The following is a 22,105-nucleotide window of genomic DNA, read 5'->3' as shown; positions in this document are numbered from 1 at the left end:
AATACAACCAAGTACCTAATTTACATCTTCTACAAGATCTCCCAGTACATGTCAACAGAAACATTGATGTTGATATATTATGCCTTTTTTCATAGCATATTCTCTTACGGAATTATTGCTTGGGGAGGTGCTTATAAGTCTACTAGTTACCTACTTCAAAATTTGCAGTTTAGGATATTAAAGATTGTAAATAAAAATAAGTTTGTACAAAAAAATCCTATGAATATAGCTAAATTATTCGCATATGAATCGTTACTACTACACTACTGTGATCTTAGAACTAAATATATTAACTCTAATAGCATTACTAGAAATAAGAACTTAACTATACCCAAATTTAATAAAAGGGTTAGCAACAAAATGAGCTATCTTAAGGCTATATCTGTATTCAATGATCTCCCGAATGAACTAAAAACTGTTAATATTGTAAATAATTGGCAAAAGAAAAAAATAAAAAATTGGATACTCTTAAACTACACGTAATTTAGTAATTTTTTGTCAGTTATCTTTTGAATTTATCTCAAATATTTTATATATTTTCACCGTGATACAGCTTTATTTACTGGAGGCCTCACTTGGCAACGTGGTCTTTAGACCATGTTGCTAAGTTTATATTTTGTGTTATAATACTTATGTAAGATTTTAGTTTTAAAGTTATTAAGTTTCTAAATTTTGTAAAATGCCAGTCCTGCCCACAGATACCTACGTGTACCTCTGCAGGTTTTTGCAGATGTTATTTAGATGTAAATAATCTGTAAATACTTTTCTGGTCAATAAAATAAAAAATAAATAAATAAAAAAATTAATAAAATTATATTGAATAACTAGAAAATTTTTGTGCTGGTTTTCGGTAATATTAGCACTATCTTTAACATGCTTAATCATTATTTTTACCTACTTACCCATTGTGGCACTTAGTGCGATGTTTTGACTATTTTATCGCTGTCCGTATGATTTCAAGTGAACGGGTGGTTCTTTTGGGCTGAAATTTTAGAAGCATACTTTGTACACCTGTCGCCGCGCGGCGGGGAAGCGTCTTCTCGACAAAACATTGTACCGATCTTCTCCATAATTGTAAGTTCTATTCTTCACGCTGTACATATATTGTTATACAACAAATTTAAAACAAAAATTTTGTTCATATTAGTCTCCTGATGAAGGCGGCATTGTCCGTCGAAACGTTGAGAAGAAAAGAGAACATGTCTTAAAGTTCTTTCTCTCCTTTCTCACCACACAACCTGCCTTGGCAAGACCGATAGAGACGAACCAATATTCCCAAAATTATTTAAAATTTTCATAGCAAATAGATATTATTTTTCACTGTCATACATTTTTTGAAAACGTTTGACAATTTAGTTTTGGAAATATTATTATGTTTTTTTTTTTAAATTACCTTTTTTATCATAAAAATTGAACGGAACAGTCAATCTGGTAAATCTTGCAGGAAGAAGTAGGCAATTTTATTCTCTTTTAGATAAACTGCTGTTGTATATATTGTATTAATTATTTCATAAAAAAAAATCAAAAATATTTTTTAAAAAATTGAAAAATGGCTATAATATGGTCATAAATAATCAGAATCATGGAATTTTTTTTTCCTATTTCAGAATCAGAAAACATATATGCATGTCAAATTTTATTACGATCAGTCGCGTTGTTCCAGACTCATAACGGTATACGTACACACGCACATACACAAACACACACACACATCATCCGCACGGACATTTTCTAAAAAGGTATGATTTGAACTCTAAACACCTCCAAATGCGTTTCTACGAGGTTTTAGCGAATCTTACGATTTTATTATAGAGGTATATAAAAGGTCTAAAACTATCAAAATAAAAGTAATTATGTCTAAGAATAGTAAAAAAATGGTTTATTTATATAAGTATTTATAAATTTTTAATGAAAATTTTTTATTTTAATTTCAAAGGAGGTGTGCCCCCTTAACCGCTCAGCGCTACTTTCTTAACGGGGCCTTGGGCAGCTCGTTTGCTCTAATGAAATTTATCTCAGTACCCGGAAGAATACCCGTCTCTTCGCCTTCGTAATTGTTGTAATATAGTAAGTATTATAATCTTGATTATAAGTACCAAAACGGTACACGTCGCGCCATCTATTGGTCGACGACGTTTTCGTGCAGTCAGACGAGCTCACGAGAGAGCAAGTGTACCGCGCATGCCTCGCGACTATACTCTAAGCGCCGACTACACTGTATACTCTGTTCTCTTTCTTCCCTTGCCTGTAAGACTCCGATGTGATCGGACGTGCCGACTACTGGGCTCTCAAGCCTAACTACTTTTTCAATATACATTATTATTATTAACCTCAGTGTTTATTATTTATTCCACCACTCCAACATGGTAGCAGAGCATTGGAAACTTTACTTTTTCAATTTTGCATTAACCTTCGGGGAAATGCAAAATTGAGGGGGGTAAAAAGTGAGGTAAGAAGAAAGCCACGTGGAAAAGAAGTTAACGGTTATTGTTAACAAAATGAATCGCACAGTGAAAAATTGAGCAGTGAAATTAAAGGAGAAAGTTTCTCAGAAAGATTATATGCTTGTGGAGCATTGAAATTTAAATTTTGTGTCGAAACGGCCGTCGAAAAAAAGAAAAATTTCAAGTGAAGATTAACCAGTCAAGAAAAGGTTCAAGTCAAATATATATGCTCAGTGACAAAGATTAAGTTGTCAGGTATTAAACAATAAGAAGAATTTTGAAAATTAATAAAGATTCAAGTGCGATATCAATAGATTAAAGTCGGCAAGTGAAAAACGTGGTAACGTGCTAGTACAGAGCACGTGGCAATTTTGAGGTTAAGCACATATTCTCGTCGCTTCAACATAGAGTAAAACAAGAAAATGAATTAGATGCTACAGATATTGAATTAACAAAGAAAATAAGAAATAAGATTAGAAAAATATTTTTAAAAGAAATCAAGAAAATTGTTGTATTGAAAAATCAAGTGTACGAGAATATACGTGTCAAAGAAGAAGAATTAAAAATGACAAAACAAGCTAAAGTTGAAGATATTATGATACCCGTGTTTTATGGTGCAAATTACTCCAGTTGGAAAATAAGATTAATGATTTTATTAGAATATAAAGAGTGTAACGAACCTGCAACTAGTAAAATAACTGCTGCATACAAAGATAAAGAAGATGAATGGCAGAAAAAAGATTTAAAAGCAAGAACGATAATAATAAGCATTGTATCCGATAAACAATTAGAATACATTGGTGAATGTAAATCAGCATTTGACATGATGGAAAAATTCGATAAAATGTACTCGACGCAATCCACGTCACTACAAATAATTTGCAGAGGAAAGCTGGAAGAAGTAAAGTTGAAGAATTTTGATCAAGTAGACGATTTTTTCGCAGAATTCGAAAAATCCGTGAACGAGTTCAAGGTGGCTGGTGGAAAACTAGATGAAACAGAGAAGATGAGGTATTTAATACGAGCACTACCACCAAGCTACAGCTACATAGGAGACTTCATTGATGTCATTCCAGAAGATCAAAGGACAGTAGACTATGTCAAATCGAAAATTAAAGAAAAAAATTATGCAAAAAACGATTCTGATAAAAAGAGTAATGTAAGTACTTTTACAGCCAAGTTCGAAGGCAAATGTTACAACTGTGGAAAAGTTGGACATTACAAAAATGCATGCACGAGACCACCACAGCAGAGTAACCGAGGACGAGGTGCTCAATCCAGTCAAGGTCAGCGAGGTCATCAGAGAGGCTACAACAGAGGTGGAAACTACAGAGGTCGTGGCCGAGGCAGAGGACAAGGCCAACCCAGAGGTGACTTTTCAAGCGAGCAACAGGGCAACTATTCATCTGAATCATGGACAACGCAGGTATGCCACGACTCGAACAATCCTTATACCTATCCTCGGGAAAAGTATAAGAATGATAAAACAAGTGAAGTAAATCATGTAACAGGTTATAGCGAAAATTGTAGCGAAATCGATTGGTTATTAGATAGTGGTTGCACAGATCATATTATAAAAAATGATAAATTCTTTGATAAATGTGTAGATTTGAAGAATCCTGTTGATGTAAAATTACCAGATGGTAAAATGTTAAAAGCAACCAAAATAGGTACTGTTAAGACTTATTTTAAAAATTATTATAATCAAAAATATGTTGATATAAAAAATGTCTATTACGTTAAAGGTATTAAACAAAATTTGATGAGTTTAGCAAAAATAACTGAAAATTATACAGTATTAGCAACTAAAGATATTGCAAAAATATTTAATAAATCTAGAGAGTTGATAGCTGTAGCAAACAAAAAAGAAAATTTGTTTTATATGAAAAGTTTTGTATCAAAAAGAGCAAGTAATGAAATGTATGTAAATTCACTAAAACTAACTGACAAAGAAAAATGGCATAGGGCATTAGGCCATGTAAATTTTCAATATTTAAATAAACTAGTAACTAATAAATTAGTTGAAGGATTGCCAGAAAAAATTGAAAATGTCGAACTGAAATGCGCAAATTGTATAGAAAGCAAAATGGCGAATGTACCTTTTGAAAATAGCAGATCAAAAACAACTGAAATTCTAGAATTGATTCATACTGATTTGAATGGTCCACATAACACAACTGGTTATGGTGGAGAAAAATATTTCCTAACTTTTGTTGATGACTATAGTAAATGCACGAGAATTTTTTGTATTAAAAGTAAAGCTGAAACAGCTAGTTGTTTGAAAGAATTTGTTAATTTGTAGAAAATAAATTCAATAAAAAGGTTAAAAAATTAATGGCAAAGAATATTTAAATAAGGAAATTTATGACTTTGTAAAATCAAAAGGAATAGAGTTATTGCCATGCCCACCCTACGTCCATGAATTAAATGGAGTAGCGGAGAGATATAATAGATCTGCAATGGATATGGGTAGATGTGTAATGCGAGAAGCTAAAATTCATAGGCGTTACTGGCCCGAAATCATAAAAACGGTCGCGTATTTAAAAAACCGTACAATTGCAAATACAGCGGAAAATAAAACTCCTTTCGAGATATTCTTTGGTAAAAAACCTAATGTAGATAACTTAAAAATTTATGGTAGTCGTGTCTTTGTAAGAGTACCAGAAACTTTACGAAAAAGCAAATGGGACGATAAAGCACAATTAGGCGTATTAGTAGGTTATGTAGAAAATGGTTATAGAGTCTTACAAGGAAAGGTACCCAACCCGAACTCACCGATTTTGATGATTTTCATATATGTTGTAGAACATAAAAAATAAGAGACACGTATTTTTTTTTATCGGCTAATTTTCACTTTTAAGGGGTAAAAACCTCCCCTAAAGTTAACCCCCAAAAAGCGTTTTTTTTTAAATATCTCGGCTTAAAATTAATATTTTTCAATGAAACAAATTGGAGGTTATTTCTTACAAAAAGAGCAAGTATTTCATGGTGATTTGAATAGTAAGAGCAGCATCCCCTATTTTTTAGGGGTTGAAAACATATATTTTTTGGCATAATTTTATAATAAAAATGTTTAAACCTACTAAAAAAAATTGGAAAAAATGTTTAAACATCCTTAATAACAAAATTTAGTTGACGTCTTTCGGTGTTTTCATAAATATTACCCCTAAGGGGGTAAACCACCCCTAACACAAAATAACTGTAAATATGTAATTCAATACATAATATTTCGTAGAAAGTTTGTATATAGAGGTTTTCGAGGTCGCTGATTACAAATCTGTCAGATTTTGAAAATTCAAAATGGCGGATCCAATATGGCGGACGGAAATATCGAAAAAAAATTTTATATAATAAAAAAGTTTTAAACGACTAAAAAAATTGGAAAAAATTTGTAAACATCTATAATAAACAAATTAAGTTTTTCGGTTTTTTCATAGATACTTCCCCTTAGGGGGGTAAACCACCCCTAACACAAAATAACTATAAGTATACTTCAATCCATAATATTTTGTAGAAGGTTTGTATATAGAAGTTTTCGAGGTCGCTGATTACAAATCTGTTATCAGATTTTGAAAATTCAAAATGGCGGATCCAATATGGTGGACGAAATCAAAAAAACTTGTTTACAAATGTGTGATCTTTGTAGCCTATACATGTGAACTAAAGAGCCTTAAACCCTAAACCCCTAAAGAACAAATAGGCTAAATGGTTGTGCTTTTTAACCAAACCACCTCAAATTCCTAAATTTGTAAACAAGAAAATTCTGTGTGTGAAGCAGTTTTATAATTTCCGTAGAAATTGTTATCAGAATGTTATTGAAATTCCTTTATTGTAAATTCAACTTATAATGTATTTTTGTTTATAATATTAGAGTATAATAATAATCTACAATCTTTTATCTTTTGCCATAGTGCATTTTTTGTATTGAGCATAAAATATATTATTTTACGATGTTTTTACAATAATGGTTGTCCTCATAAAAGTGTTTAAAGCACAATGCTTTTTTGCACCAACCACATCGTACAATTGCAATGTTTGTGCACCCTTCTATTTCACAATGTGTTGCACAAGACTTTCCAAAACTGAAATCTATAGGATTATCAAATTTATCTGGTTTTTCATTGACGTAACCGCTTTTATACCAGGAATATTTAAACAAATCTATATATCTCGGTGAAGACAGTTGGTTGTGAACCAATGATTGAAGTTTAATTATATTATTTCTCACATGTAAATTCATATCATGATCCATTAACATTACATTATCAGAAAATGTTCGGACAAAGTTTTTCCAAATACGGAATCCATAGACATCAAGTGGTTGTATTTTTCCTGTGGTTCCAGTTGGAATTTTTTTATGTTAATAATTTTATTTTGTGGCATTGTTTCTTCTATAACTTTGTCACAATGACCACTCCAAGAATCAAGTAATAGTATTGAGTGATGGCCTACATAGGGATAAAATATTTTTTCCAACCAGATTTTGAAGTGATCTGCAATTAAACGACTTACTAATTAATTAACTGATCAACGATATTACAATGTAAAAATTGTTATTAGGTCCCTTACTTGTTGTTAATTTTCCAGATTTGGATGCTTCCACGTACACGTTTTCTGGTCTAAATATGTTTTGTTCTACAATAGGGCCAAACTTGCCACTTGGTTCCTTTAAAACAAGAAATAGCGGTGACAACAGTTGTCCAGTAGCTGATATTAGTGGCTGTATAGTATAACTATGCGTTGTTGCTGAAATTGACTGTACCAGACATTGCACTTGCTTTTCTCCTTCTACTGCTAATGTTCTTCCAGAATGCATTTCTAGCTGAAATCCGCTTTGATCTGTATTATACAAATTTTCGAGTCCAATCCTTGGTATACACGATTTAACGTCATCGATAAATGCTTCAGCTTTAGCCGTAAGTTCTGCACTACTTTCTAGTGTTTTTCTTGTTATGAACTTATTTATTTTCCTAGAAACTATTCGGTGTGCTTGCTTAAATTTGAGTAACCAATGTTTAGAAGCTTTGAATCTAATATCATCAAAACCAATTTCTTTTTTAGCTTGTAAGGCCCATCGAATTATATCTTCATCATGGATAATTGAACCACTGTCGAGAGCTGCTTGAAAATTATCCAGGGTATACTGACAAATTTGTGCTACTTTTTCTCTATACGTGCCACCTTTATTAATTGAATGAGCCCAACGACGTAGCTGACTAATAGATGATACTTTTTTGAATCTGTTTTGCACTGTTTTGAGACTTAAATTTTGCTTCGTTTTGCTACTTCTCCAAAATTCTACAGCTCTGTATTCAAAATCTAGTTCTTCATTATCTGCTGTACATTGATTTGTTGGTACTATATCCGGATCAGGAAAATGATGTTGCACTTCATCTTCAATTATTTCCGCATTATGGTCTTTATACTCTTCTTGAAAATCCAAAGAGTCATCAGTAATCATTTCTACATCGTTGAAATCATGTGTTGCATCTATTAAAATTTCTTTTATTTTTTCGGCCAACTCTGTTTCGTGATAATTCGTGACACTATCTGGTATGTTTAACGCTTGAAAGTATGCTAATAATAAGTTTAGAACGTTTAACGGATTAATTTTCATTTTTCAATCTAAAATGAAAACAAGCGGTAAAATTTATACAAGCTGTGTTTTTGCATGTAAGGCACGACTGCTACATTTCGACCAGAATAAAACGAGTGAATGTAAATTGAATCAAATCATTAATTTATGCATTGGAGAAGAATTCTGGTTCCACTTTGTGATGTTCGGAAAACTCTATTTTTGGTTTTATTCAACTTTTATTCACTTTGAAATTGAATAATGTAAATCTATATAAAATCACTAAAGAAAATTTTCTACAACTGTATGATACCACTGACAAACAAAAAGACGTACTATTCGTACTTTCCGGCATCGAACTAGAATACCCACAAAACTCACTCACTGCCTAAAAAATAACACCAAACCACCGGAGGTTAGGGGTTTGGAGTCGTTTGGTTAAAATGCACAACCATTTAGCCTATTTGTTCTTTAGGGGTTTAGGGTTTAAGGCTCTTTAGTTCACATGTACAGGCTACAAAGATCACACATTTGTAAACAAGTTTTTTTGAAAGTTAAAATTTTTTTTTCGATATTTCCGTCCACCATATTGGATCCGCCATTTTGAATTTTCAAAATCTGATAACAGATTTGTAATCAGCGACCTCGAAAACCTCTATATACAAACCTTCTACAAAATATTATGGATTGAAGTATACTTATAGTTATTTTGTGTTAGGGGTGGTTTACCCCCCTAAGGGGAAGTATCTATGAAAAAACCGAAAAACTTAATTTGTTTATTATAGATGTTTACAAATTTTTTCCAATTTTTTTAGTCGTTTAAAACTTTTTTATTATATAAAATTTTTTTTCGATATTTCCGTCCGCCATATTGGATCCGCCATTTTGAATTTTCAAAATCTGATAACAGATTTGTAATCAGCGACCTCGAAAACCTCTATATACAAACTTTCTACGAAATATTATGTATTGAATTACATATTTACAGTTATTTTGTGTTAGGGGTGGTTTACCCCCTTAGGGGTAATATTTATGAAAACACCGAAAGACGTCAACTAAATTTTGTTATTAAGGATGTTTAAACATTTTTTCCAATTTTTTTTAGTCGGTTTAAATATTTTTATTATAAAATTATGCCAAAAAATATATGTTTTCAACCCCTAAAAAATAGGGGATGCTTCTCTTACTCTTCAAATCACCATGAAATACTTGCTCTTTTTGTAAGAAATAACCTCCAATTTGTTTCATTGAAAAATATTAATTTTAAGCCGAGATATTTAAAAAAAAAACGCTTTTTGGGGGTTAACTTTAGGGGAGGTTTTTACCCCTTAAAAGTGAAAATTAGCCGATAAAAAAAAATACGTGTCTCTTATTTTTTTATGTTCTACAACATATATGAAAATCATCAAAATCGGTGAGTTCGGGTTGGGTACCTTTCCTTGTTAGTAAATGGTAGAATAATTCATGCTAGACATGTTCAAGTAGTTGAAGAAAAAACTCAATTAATTTGTTTAGAAAAACTTGATGATGAAAAAGATAGAGATTTGGAAAATAGCGAATCTGAAAATAAAGGAAATGAAATACTAGAAAATGAATCCAAAATTGATAAATATGATGTAAATTCAAATAGAAAAAATTCTCTTATCTCTACTCAGACCTTCGGGGAAAGTAGAGATAACGAATTAAACTCTGATATTGCTGAAAATGAAAATTCAAACTTAAAAGTGCAAAGAAAATCAAAATAGAAAGAAAAGTCCTGTAAATAGATATGGAAATCCTGTAACTCATTTTATCTATGTAAATTACATTGATGCAAATATACCGAATACATTTGAGGAGGCGTTAAACTCAAATGAATATAAACAATGGAAAATTGCAATGGACTCAGAGATAAATAATCTAAACAAAAATAATACTTGGCAAATTGTTGAAAGGCCAAAAGACAAAAGGGTAATTGATGTAAAATGGGTCTATAAAAAGAAAAATAACAATGTTTATAAAGCGAGATTAGTTGTAAGAGGATTTCAACAAAGAGAATACATTGAAAATGTTTATTCACCAGTAGGTAAAATGCAAACATTGAAAATTTTATTGTCTTACAGCTGTAAAAATAATTTATTCATAGAACAAATGGATGTAGAGACAGCTTTCTTAAATGGTAATGTAACAACCGAAGTATATATAAATGAACCGAAAGGTTATGAGACTGGTGACAATAAAGTTTGCAAGTTGCAAAAGGCATTATACGGATTGCGAGAAAGTCCTAGAGCCTGGTATAATTGTTTCAACGAATATATTGAAAAATTGAATTTCATGAGAAGTAATTACGATTACTGTCTATACGTAAATAATACAAGTAAAGATCCAATATATATACTAGTCTTTGTAGATGATCTCTTAATTTGTTGCAAAGACAAAAATAAAATAAACAAAGTTAAAGCTAGTCTAATGCAAAGGTTTGCAATGAAAGATATGGGCAAAATTAGCCAATACATTGGTATAGATATAGATTACAGTAATGATAGAAGTAAAATGACATTAAGTCAGACTAAGTATATTGAATCTTTAGCTATAAAATATAATTTAGAATATGCCAAACTGTATAATACTCCAATGGAGTCCAACCTAAAACTAGAACAAGCTAGTGAAATTGATGAAAATATAAAATACAGAAATTTAATTGGCGAACTATTATATATAAGTACAGGCACAAGGCCAGATATATCTTATAGTGTAAATTACCTAAGTCGTTACCAAAACTGTTATAACCAAACACATTATAAATATGCGATGCGAATTCTTAAGTATTTGTACAAAACAAAAGATCTCAAACTAACTTACTGCGACAATGCTAATACCGAAATATTAGACTGTATGGTAGATTCTGATTATGCAGGTGATAATGTAGATAGAAAATCTACAACAGGCTTTGTAATTAGATTGTTTGGAAATTTAATTTTTTGGAAAACGCATAAACAAAGTACTGTAACAAAATGTTCTACTTTTGCAGAATACACTGCTATGTCAGAAGCAGTGACTGAAGTTTTGTTTGTTAGAAATCTATTATGTGAATCTTTTGATGTAAATTTCGAAAACCCGATTAATATATACGAGGATAACTCAGGTGCAATTGCGATTGCAAAATATGGTAACTTCACAAAAAATTCAAAGCACATCGAAGTGCAGTATCATTATATAAATGAAAAATATGAAAATGGAATAATTGACATTGTAAAAATAGATTCAAATTCGAACTTAGCTGATATGTTAACAAAAAGTCTCGATAAGACAAAATTTATAAAAAATAGACAAGCATTGAACTTGGCTTGAACTTGCTCAAATACATTGAACTTGGCCTGAACTTGGCAACATACCATGGAAATGTATTATATATCTCATCAAGATTATAAACTTAAGGAGGCGTGTTGTAATATAGTAAGTATTATAATCTTGATTATAAGTACCAAAACGGTACACGTCGCGCCATCTATTGGTCGACGACGTTTTCGTGCAGTCAGACGAGCTCACGAGAGAGCAAGTGTACCGCGCATGCCTCGCGACTATACTCTAAGCGCCGACTACACTGTATACTCTGTTCTCTTTCTTCCCTTGCCTGTAAGACTCCGATGTGATCGGACGTGCCGACTACTGGGCTCTCAAGCCTAACTACTTTTTCAATATACATTATTATTATTAACCTCAGTGTTTATTATTTATTCCACCACTCCAACAGTAATGATTCGCGGGTCTCTTTATAGCGTATTGTTCGGCCGCGGCTCCTTAAATCAAGCTATCTTTGGCGTCTTAGCTAGAGGCGAGCGAGCGGGAGGCACGATGATGCTCAGTCGGGAGCGTGTCACTACTAGTGGGTCTGCTTCGTCAGACTCCTCTTCGTCGGAAGAGGCGCAAAACGTTATGCAACCCGTGTCGATGTTCGGGATTGCCTTGCGGACCTCCTCAGGTGTCGGTAGCGGAGACGTGGGCCTTGATGGGATCCACCACCACGATCTTGCTGTGGATGGAAAGAAACGAAGAGGAGTGTGCGATTCCGAGCAGCCTCAGCACGCACCTGTCGACGCTACTGCCTCGTCTGGCGATGATTGCGCTTAAAGCGCTGGACTTCCAAGCGATGCTAAGGTTTCCAAGCTCTTGCAGGCATAAATGTTTGTCGAAGAATGATCCCTATTCGCGCCCATTTCCATCTTTAAGTAGAGCGCGGACCTCTAAGAGGTCGAGCACGGTTCGGGAACTATCGCCCGACCGAATTGTGTCTCGTATTGTTTGGAAATAATTATGAAAGTTCTAGAAACCGAAAATCTCTCTCAGGCGACCATGAGAGACCCTCTAGCTTCTGATCGATGCGCCTCCGAACAGTTTCTCCGGGTAGTGTGTTCACCGGAGTAACTATGGGCTTGAGGCGTCATGATAGCCGTCATGAAGCTGTGTTAATCACAAAGGTATTGGGATCGCGGTACTCAGTGAGAGACCGTCTTGGTTGAGGGTTTCGAATTGAGAAGACTTTTAATTTTAATCGAAGTTAAACTTTTATTGAAATAAGAACGGGAAGGATTAAAGGGGTCCGAAACCCAACTTTTTCCGACTGTACGAATACTCGGCAGAAAATGGCTTGAAACTAAAGAAGTATAACGAATTATGGAGAAACAAGAGTTAGTTGCCCTTCCTTTTATAAACATCTATCACAGTGCTAAGTTTGAAATAAAAATATTAATGTATTAATAAATGAAATTTGAATGAAAATAAGTAGCTGAAGCGTGCGTATGCTGAGAATTTCACATATGCACGCTGCGGTTATTGAATTTTGTTCAAATGCCATTTATTAATGCATTAATATTTTCATTTGAAACTTGGCACAGTGATAGATATTTATAAGAGGAAAGGCAACTAACTCTTGGTTTTTTATAATCAATTACATTTGTGTAGTTTCAAGCCATTTTCTGCCGTGCACTTGTTCAGTCGACTTGGACGGTAAAAGTTGGGTTTTGAACAAAAGAACAATGGAGGAAAGAGATTAAATAAACAAATACGAACCATTTAAAATGAATCTTGCACCGACAACGAGTCATTCTCGGTAGAGTCTCCAAGCTGTAATAGTATATTGTGTATCAAGGGTGTAAAGTGGGCTTTTTTAGGCCGAGTGTGAAGTTTGCAGTACGAGTCGAGGCGAGTTAGCTTGAGCTGAAGGCAAAGGCATTAACGAGCTGCAGACGAGGGGACAGCCGATAGAAGTGAATACTTAAATAGATGGTGTGGTATTTTGGAAAATTTTGAATAGTTTCGTTGTCAGAGAATCAAACGTATACGAAGTAAGAAATGTACTAGTCTTCGCAGCGGGACTGCAAATGTACTTTATAGTCTTCGACGCAAAATATATATACTATAGTCTTCGCGACAAAGCTGAAATGAATTAGTCTTCAACGCAAATTCAAATGCGTCTTCGTTGAGTGCAAAGTACTAATCTACAAGGATACATTTAATTGTGACTTTTTCGATAATTTTTTATAATTTTTTGATTTAGTGATTTTGATGCGTAAAACGCCACCATTTTCTTATTTTTCCAAATTAATCTCAACTTTGACAGAGAGTTGAAAAATCTTAGGTGTAAGAATATCTTAGTAATCATTGATCAACTACTAAATTTAGGATAGGCAAATATAATACGAATAAAGAAAATATAATAAGAATAATAGTATCGTACGATATTTTATGACACAACGTGCGTAATCCGAGATTTAGAGAGTGCATTAAGCGTGCGGTAAATCGAGGTTTACGTGAGGGCGTGTCATACAGCGAACATGTTTACCGCAATAAGTCAATAATGTTTACCTACAAACGTTTTGCGCATATTAAAAAACCGCTGCCAATTCATTGGCACGTAGCTTCCTCCAACTAAATGTATAGGTCTAATAAATAAAATATTGTTTTAATATACAGTATAATCTTCCTGCTAATGTATGAGGCGTACGTATGTATGTTTTGATACATGATTTAATATATAAGTTTTGGATGGTTCATTGTCTAAAGGTTTGCAGACTTCTTTTATTATAGAGTACAAACGCTGCCGTCAATATTTCCACAGAATATATCAGTATGACATAAATTCATAGAGAGGGACTTTAACGACGTGCAACGACACCCCTATAAGAGGAAGCAAAAGTTTTGAAAAAAATCGGTTTTAACATTTTTGCTCTTTACTTGAAAACCGCTTGACGGAATCGTTTAAAATTTTAGCAGCAGATTTTAGCAGCCTTAAAATACCATAAAACCATAAAAAATAAAATACCTACTTCTTCCCAAAACCTCAAGTGCAATAAAGCCTTTTTACGTCCGTAATTGAGGCACAAAAAACTCTTTTTTTTTAGTTTTCGATTTATTATTAAACATATAAGTAGGCAAATCACTTAAAATTAATGGGATATAGTTTGACACATGACCCACTGACGTGATATTTTTTTTTTAGGTTATGATGTTTAGTTTTAGAGATATGAATTAAAAAAAAATCACCTTTTTCATTTCATCTGCCGAACAAAGCGGACGATTTCGAGGACCAAACGATTTGCGATCGGTCTGTCGTGACTCCGTGATGGTCGTCGCTCGCCGATTCAATCCCCAGTAAAATGTGTACCCAGCGAGCCTATAGAAGTATTAACATCAAAAACGCTCGCTAAAATTGTTTTTTGCCCGCCGGTCTAATAAAAGTTACTTTACGCCCGCTTAATACGTACGAAAAACGCGAAAATCGTGCTTATTGAATAAAATTGATTGAAATCCATACTCAATCTTGTTTACTTATCTGCGAACACTTAACTACGCATATACTTAATGGGACGGATACACCTTAAATAGTCAAAAAATGAAAAATACAATTTTTTGTTCATCTTTTTCCCAAATTGTTTAAAAATGAATTAAACTATTAAATATATTCAGGTATAATGTAAGAAACATAAAACAATGTTTATATGTGCAATATTATCAGGTATGACATTTCTTCAAAAGTCAAAATTCAGAATTTCCATTTTTCAGCTACCGCAGACTTACTTAAGATTTGGGCTTCGAAGGGCACTTTTATACTAAAAAATATGCTTTAAACACATATAGTTTCTAGATCAGTGTGGGGTTTTACAAAAAATTATTATTTCAGAAAGTTTTCTGAAAATAATCAACAAAAATTGTTTAAACACTTTAATAGGTAACAAATTTTATGTTAATATCCAGACAAATTTTTTAAATAATATTTTTTTGTAAAACCCCACATTCATCTGAAAACTATATATGTTTAAAGCATATTTTTTAGTATAAAAGTGCCCTTCGAAGCCCAAATCTTCAGTAAGTCTGTTGTAGCAGAAAAATGAAAATTCTGAATTTTGGCCTTCAAAGAAATGTCATACCTGGTAATATGGCACATATAAACATTGTTTTATGTTTTTTACATTATACCTGAATATATTTAATTCATTTTTTAACAATTTGGGAAAATTATAAACAAAAAATTGAATTTTTCATTTTTTGACTATTTAAGGTGTATCCGTTCCCTTGACAATCTTGTGACGGAAATCATTAGAGAGGAAGCAGCTGGTGCTTCAACCTTCTCTCTTTGCCGCAGTATTTTTAGGACGTCAAGTTTAAAACTCACCTTCAGACAGGAATTCACTTGGAATCATCAAAGAAGAAATTAAGTCTTTGAAATTCCTTATTCTCCTACTTTAACCCTATTCCTAAATACAACTGATCTGAAAGCAAAATGGCTTAGAATCAAGCCGCAAATCAAATCTTGGTAGAACAATTTAAATTGAGATTAGCTATAGGGCGTGACGCAACACCAATTTCTGAAGGAGGAACAAAGATCCTCTTTCACTTTCTCTAAACATGTGATAAATTTGTCGAAAATTTAGCCACTATGGAAAAATCGCTAAATACAGCTTTATTTGCAATAATAAAATGAAGAATTCGTGGAGAAGCTTTGAATTTAATAGTCGCAAATAATCAGAGAACATGGAATGATTGTAGAAATATCTTAATAAATAGATATAGCGATTTCAGCTCAGAGGACCTGCTATTTAATAAACTCAGCTCTTTTTTTCTACTATCGAATCAAAATTATGAAAAATATGCTGATGACATTAAAAACCGTTTGAATAAATTAAAGGAACATAGTTATTTAAACAATCGAGATTATAACTATAAAGATTGAGTTTTACGAAAACGTTGCAAAAAATACGTTTATAAATGAAATAAAGGAGCCGTATCTCACACATCTTACGCATTTTGAGTTGAAAGATATAGAAGCTTGCCTAATAAAATGAAGAAAGCTTAACAATCACGAGCAACAAGCTGCATGTTTAAATTTCGCGAGACAACGCGATAACAAACCAAAAGCTAGCAATGCAAATAATAATCCGAAAGGTACGAACCTATTAAAAATTAAACTCCGAAAAATAATGGCTCGTTCAATGTCTTCAAAGTGAACAGGAGTCCATTTTCATGCCTAGACCTGTAACTGCGAAAAATAATTTTGTACCAACATTTGCAAATAATTTCGGATGAACAACTCAACAAAATTATCAACCTACACCGATGTCAGTTAATACTAGGAACACTAATAGATCGAATAATAATCAAAAGAACCGGTCGAATAATTTCACCCCTCAGAATAAATTCTTTAAGAGTACTGGACCACCGAATTTCATTTCCGAATAGTTGTACTATCAGGAAGAGCAATTTGAGGAATTAGCTCATAACGAGGAGCAGGAGAATATTGAGGGAGAAGAAAGCAACTATAAAAGTCAAGAAAATGCAGACACTACAAATTTTTAACAGGACTCCAACCCAGTCGAAGAAACATAGTAAATTTAAATAATATAAGTAACTCACGCGAACTTCCATATATAATAACTGCAAATCCACCGCTTAAAATACTTATAGATTTGGGAGCAATGTCATAGATCATTAACCCTAAAGTAACTTATGATTTATTTTCAAATTATATTTTTCCACATAAATTCAAAATTAAATCTGTACACAAAATAACACAAGGAACACATGCACTCACTTTTCCGATATTACTCTATATACGACTGTTCGATAGGACACAAAAATCTACAAAATTTAAAAGCGAATATTGACTATAAGACAATTATTTAGCACACCGATATTTAAAATCAGTTATCTAAGTAACGTGCCAAAAAGATGTAAATTAGTTACACTAAGTAATGATCAAGAGACAAAAGTGCAGATTTGAACAGAGCACATAAATGGAGAGGAAAAAGAGAAGATTAAAGCGTTCTGCCGGAAATATAAGGATTATTTCTACAATGAAAGTAAAAAACTAACAGCCACAAATGCAGTCACGCAAAAAATAAGAACAAAGGATGAAAACCTATTTATGTCAAAAGTTACAGAAATCCATATCATCTAAAGGAGGTTATTCAAGATCAAGTGAAAAAATTATTAAACGACGAAGTTATTTAATCAAGCAATTCGCCTTACTCATCGCCTGCCTGGATAGTACCTGAAAAGCAAGATGCAAGCGAGAAGAAGAAATGGAGGATGGTCGTTGATTATCGTAAGCTAAATGATAAAACTATTGAGGACAAATACCCTTCATCGAGAATTGATGATAATTTAGAAAATTCAGGAAAATGCACATATTTTACTACATTAGATTTGGCACAAGGATTTCATCAAATACCAGTTGACAAGGATTCTGTGGAGAAAACAGCTTTCACCGTAGAAAATGAACATTATAAATATTGACGAAAGCCCTTTGGTTTAAAGAACGCATCAGCTACATTTCAGCGTTTAATGGACAAATGTTACGTCCGAACATCGGCGTATAATGTAAAATTCTCCGTTTTGAGCTTCCGCTGAACTCGAGATGGAGTCGCTCCCTAATTTATTTCAATAAGCCGCGTGAATTTATAAAGATTCCAACCCAAACTAACTAACAGGTCTCGTTGGGCTGTAGATCAAAAGGCCTCCGACTAGCGAAGTCCAGTCAACTCTTCCAGGCAACTCGACTAGTTCTCCCAAAATTATTTTTATAAAATAAGCGGCAGCGTTCAAAGCCTGCTCACTTTACAAATTTACCACCTTTAAATATCTTTTAATACTTTTAGTTTACTTACTTTTTGTTTATAGCTGCTAACTGTAGATTCTGAGTTTACTCGGATGTAAACTCCTTCCTTCTTTGTTGGAATGAATAAGATTGAAGAATAATAAGAATTAAAAAACTCTATATACGGTACTTTTAAATTTTGGAAAAATATTCTTTTATTTTTGAAACTTAAATGAACTTTATATATTCCTTTAACCACTAAGGTATAGGGTAGAAAAATTAGAACGACTCCTCTACCAGACTCCACTTTCAGACTCTGCTTTCATCCGCACGCTTTTCCTACCTGTGCCCCCGCGTCGCATCTTTTCCCTTTCCAAATCGATTTTTCCCACAGGCCCATCCCTTTGGGTCTGCATCTGCGCCCTCTATATCTGTCAACGACCAATAGCGTCGCTCCTTTCCGCTTGGCTGCCGCCACTTCCGGTCTTCTTCCGCTCCACCTACGGTTCCACCCACGCTACTTTCCTAGCCTTGTCGGTTTCCCGCTAGATGACTCTCCCTGTACTGTTTCTAACTTTTTTATTTGTCTTATTATATTTATTTGTAAATTTCACATTATTTGCTTATATATAACAATAATTATCAACTATGATTTTAATTTACTATCGCAATCAATTCAAATTTATCATAACTGAATATTTAAAATTTTCAAATCTTCATTACAATATTTTATTATTATTTAAACTTAATATTATTATTATAACCTAGCTGCTGTTTTTAACTAGTTTCTTATAAACTATCTATTTAAACTAAAAACAAATCGTAAAATCTGTACGAGTATACATTTCTTTCCACGCCACGAATACGTATTCTACATCTTTGAAATAAATAAAATATGCACAGTTGCAGCTTATTACTTTTCAACTCTCCATACTTTATATGAATCTAATTTTCTATTTATTTTATTATGAATATTCTACTTTTAAAATTTAAAATTTGCTTTGCACAGCTTCGCATTCTGAGTAGCAAAGACTGAAAAACTTGAGGCACCAGATTGTCGCTCACTATTTCCCCGGCTACGTACAAATCTTACGACAGGGCCGCTGCCCGTCATATGCCGATCCCAATCGCTGTAGCTTCGCGCGCTCTTAATGGCTATTTCTACGGACTGCCTAATTGCACAGTCCAGACGCCCGCCTGCGCTTAAGCCCTAGGAAAAATATTTTTTTTTTTTTGTCACGCAGCTGCGTCTTCATTTATTTTATTAAAATTTTTTTTATATTCTCTTATTTAACTTATGACGTAACACAAAATTCTCAGAAAATATTTGCACAAATTCTGTTTTTTATACACGGACGATATAGTTATATTTTCAAAATCGCTTCAAGAGAATCTACAGCATCTAAAAGTAATATTTGAAGAACATCGGGAATATGGTTTAGAAGTACAACTCGATATAAGCCAATTTTTAAGACAACAGGTATCCTTTTTAGGGCATATAATTACACCAGGAGAAATTAATCAAAAAAAAAAATAAATAAAATCAAAGCCATTGTAGAATATCCCATCCCAAAAACACAAGACGAAATTAAAGCATATTTTGGATTAACAGGATTTTATAGGAGATTTATAAAAAAACTATGCCAAAATATCAAAACCATTAACGAAAGTGCTTAAGAAAAAAGAAAATATAAACATACAAGACGGACAATACATAGAAGCATTCAATAAACTAAAATAATTCATCGTCAATGCACGAATACTTACCCAGATTTTACAAAAACATTCACTATTACAACAGATGCGTCAAATGTCGCAATTAGCGCCGTTTTATCTCAGGATAAATAAATATCATGTTTTTCACGAACCTTAAATTCGGCCAAGAAAAACTATTTAACTATTGAAAAAGAACTACTAGCTATAGTTGAGGCATGCCGACATACATATACGGAAAAAAATGTACAATGAAAACAGATCATAAACCGCTAACTTGGCTCTGGTCTTTAAAACACTGAATTCGCGTTTAATTTGGTGGATAATGAAGCTAGAAGAATATGACTATGAAATTAAATACAAAAAAGGATGATAAAATTATGAGGCTGACGCCCTAAGTAGAATAGAAATTAATAATCAGGAAGAAGATAATGATTCACTCTTAATGGTTTCCCAAGCCTCAGATATAACAGCACACCGAATTAAGGAAAGACCCCAGCGATGACACTGGGACGGCCCGCACTGATGAGAAAAATCCAGTATTTTCATTGCCTATATAACAGATAAAAATATTGATGCATTTAGTTACAGTCTTATAATAAAATCAGGAAGAGATTACGGTGTAAAAATAAATAAAGATAAGCTCGAGATTCAGTACATAGTAAAGATTAATAAGGATGAAGCGAAAACACAATTGTTAAAATTTCCCAAATGAAAATGTAAAACCAAATAAACAATACAGAATTGACTTCACAATTGAGGATTTGGAAATCATCGCTTACAGAGCGATGCTAGAAAATTTCAATAAAAAACTGAAGTTAATTAAAACAAATAATTATACACCCGTGACAAAAATAATTTGCTTAAAAAGCTTGAGGAGTATCATAATAGAACCCATAACGGAATTCAGGAAACAATTTGAAAAAGCTCATTTTGAAAAAGAAAAAATTGTATACGCTTACCATGAATGAACTTATACCAAACTATATTAGCCAATGAAAATTGTGCTTAGAACACAAATACAAGAGAAAACCTTATGAAACTGGAAAGTATCGACCTATTGTCGCTAATGGAACGTTACAGCACATACATATGGACGTTTTTCATGACAATATTAAATCATATAATTTTCATGAAAAAATGTAAACCTCAATATTTTAAATACCATAGGGTACTCATAACCTCATAAAATTATAAAGTTTCTCGAAACATTCTAAACTTTAGTTAGCGAGTTATAAGGTTTAACAAAAATAGTAATTTTCAGTTGTACAGGGTATATGGGGTGAAAGACAAAGAATTTGAATCCTAATATCTTTTAAACTAAATGGTTTTATAAGCTGCAAAAAGAACCAAGCTAAGGTGGTAAAAAAATCGATATTTTCCCAAAATTTCAACTTAATTAAAGCCTTTTTACTCTTGTTATCGTACGACATAGAGAACCCATTTTTTTTAGTTTTTGATTTTATCTAGAAAACTAGTCATCAAAATGATTTCAAATTTTTATAGCAAATAGGTATTATCGTTTTTAATTGTCATGAATTTTTTAAAAACGTTTGTTTATTTGGAAATATTACATTTTTTTTTAAATCACCATATTTATCATAAAAATTAAACGGAACGGTCAATCTGGAAAATCTTGTGGGAAAAAGTAGAAAATTTTATGCTCTTTTAGATACACTGTTGTTGAATATATTGTATAAATTATTTTATCAGAAAAGTGAACATATTTCTTCGAAAATCGAAAAATGGCTATAATATGGCCAGAATCGCGAAAAAAATAATTTTTTCGAATTCAGAATCAGAAAACATATGCATGTCAAAGTTTATTACGATCGGTCGCGGTTCCAATATTAAAAACCTTATTTTTTATTAAATAAGAGGATCCAGCAGCTTCCGGACCAAAATTACAGATAAGATTTTGGTATGAGATCTCAGGTGAGATCTCAGGTGAGATCTTATGTAAGATCACACGTGAGATTTTGCAATGGGGAGTAGTATATTTTTATAATATGTTGTAGGTCTGGGATACCAGGTAGAGGAAAGTTATTACAATAATAATAGTATGTAATTTTTTTTAATAAATGTAATGTATTTAATAATTAGTCTTTTTTGATAGAATATTGCGTAAATTGCAAGTATTCTCGAGACAGAAATACATTTACATACATATTCGCTTTAATTTTAAATCTAGTTATAATTCAATACGCTTTATTTTGCGTAATTGGCTTTGGATCATGATTTTCTAAGTATATAAACGATTCGAAATAATTCTGAGTTTTTCTACCTGATACGCGTAAATGG

The 22,105-nt window shown here is 32.6% G+C and overlaps 1 protein-coding gene and 1 long non-coding RNA gene across 6 annotated transcripts in view; one reads left to right on the top strand and one right to left on the bottom strand.

The window, feature by feature from the left end:
* Nucleotides 1-22,105, top strand: part of LOC116416484 (SKI family transcriptional corepressor 1 homolog-B) — a 767,432-nt gene that overhangs the window by 727,686 nt on the left and 17,641 nt on the right. The window lies entirely within an intron of this gene.
* LOC116416488 overlaps nucleotides 1-22,105 on the bottom strand; it is a 278,770-nt gene that overhangs the window by 256,354 nt on the left and 311 nt on the right. The window lies entirely within an intron of this gene.

This window comes from Nasonia vitripennis, assembly GCF_009193385.2.
Source record: "Nasonia vitripennis strain AsymCx chromosome 2 unlocalized genomic scaffold, Nvit_psr_1.1 chr2_random0007, whole genome shotgun sequence".
Taxonomy (NCBI): Eukaryota; Metazoa; Arthropoda; class Insecta; order Hymenoptera; family Pteromalidae; genus Nasonia; species Nasonia vitripennis.
The sequence above is the reverse complement of the archived record's forward strand: the minus strand, read 5'-3'. Positions and strand labels throughout refer to the sequence as shown.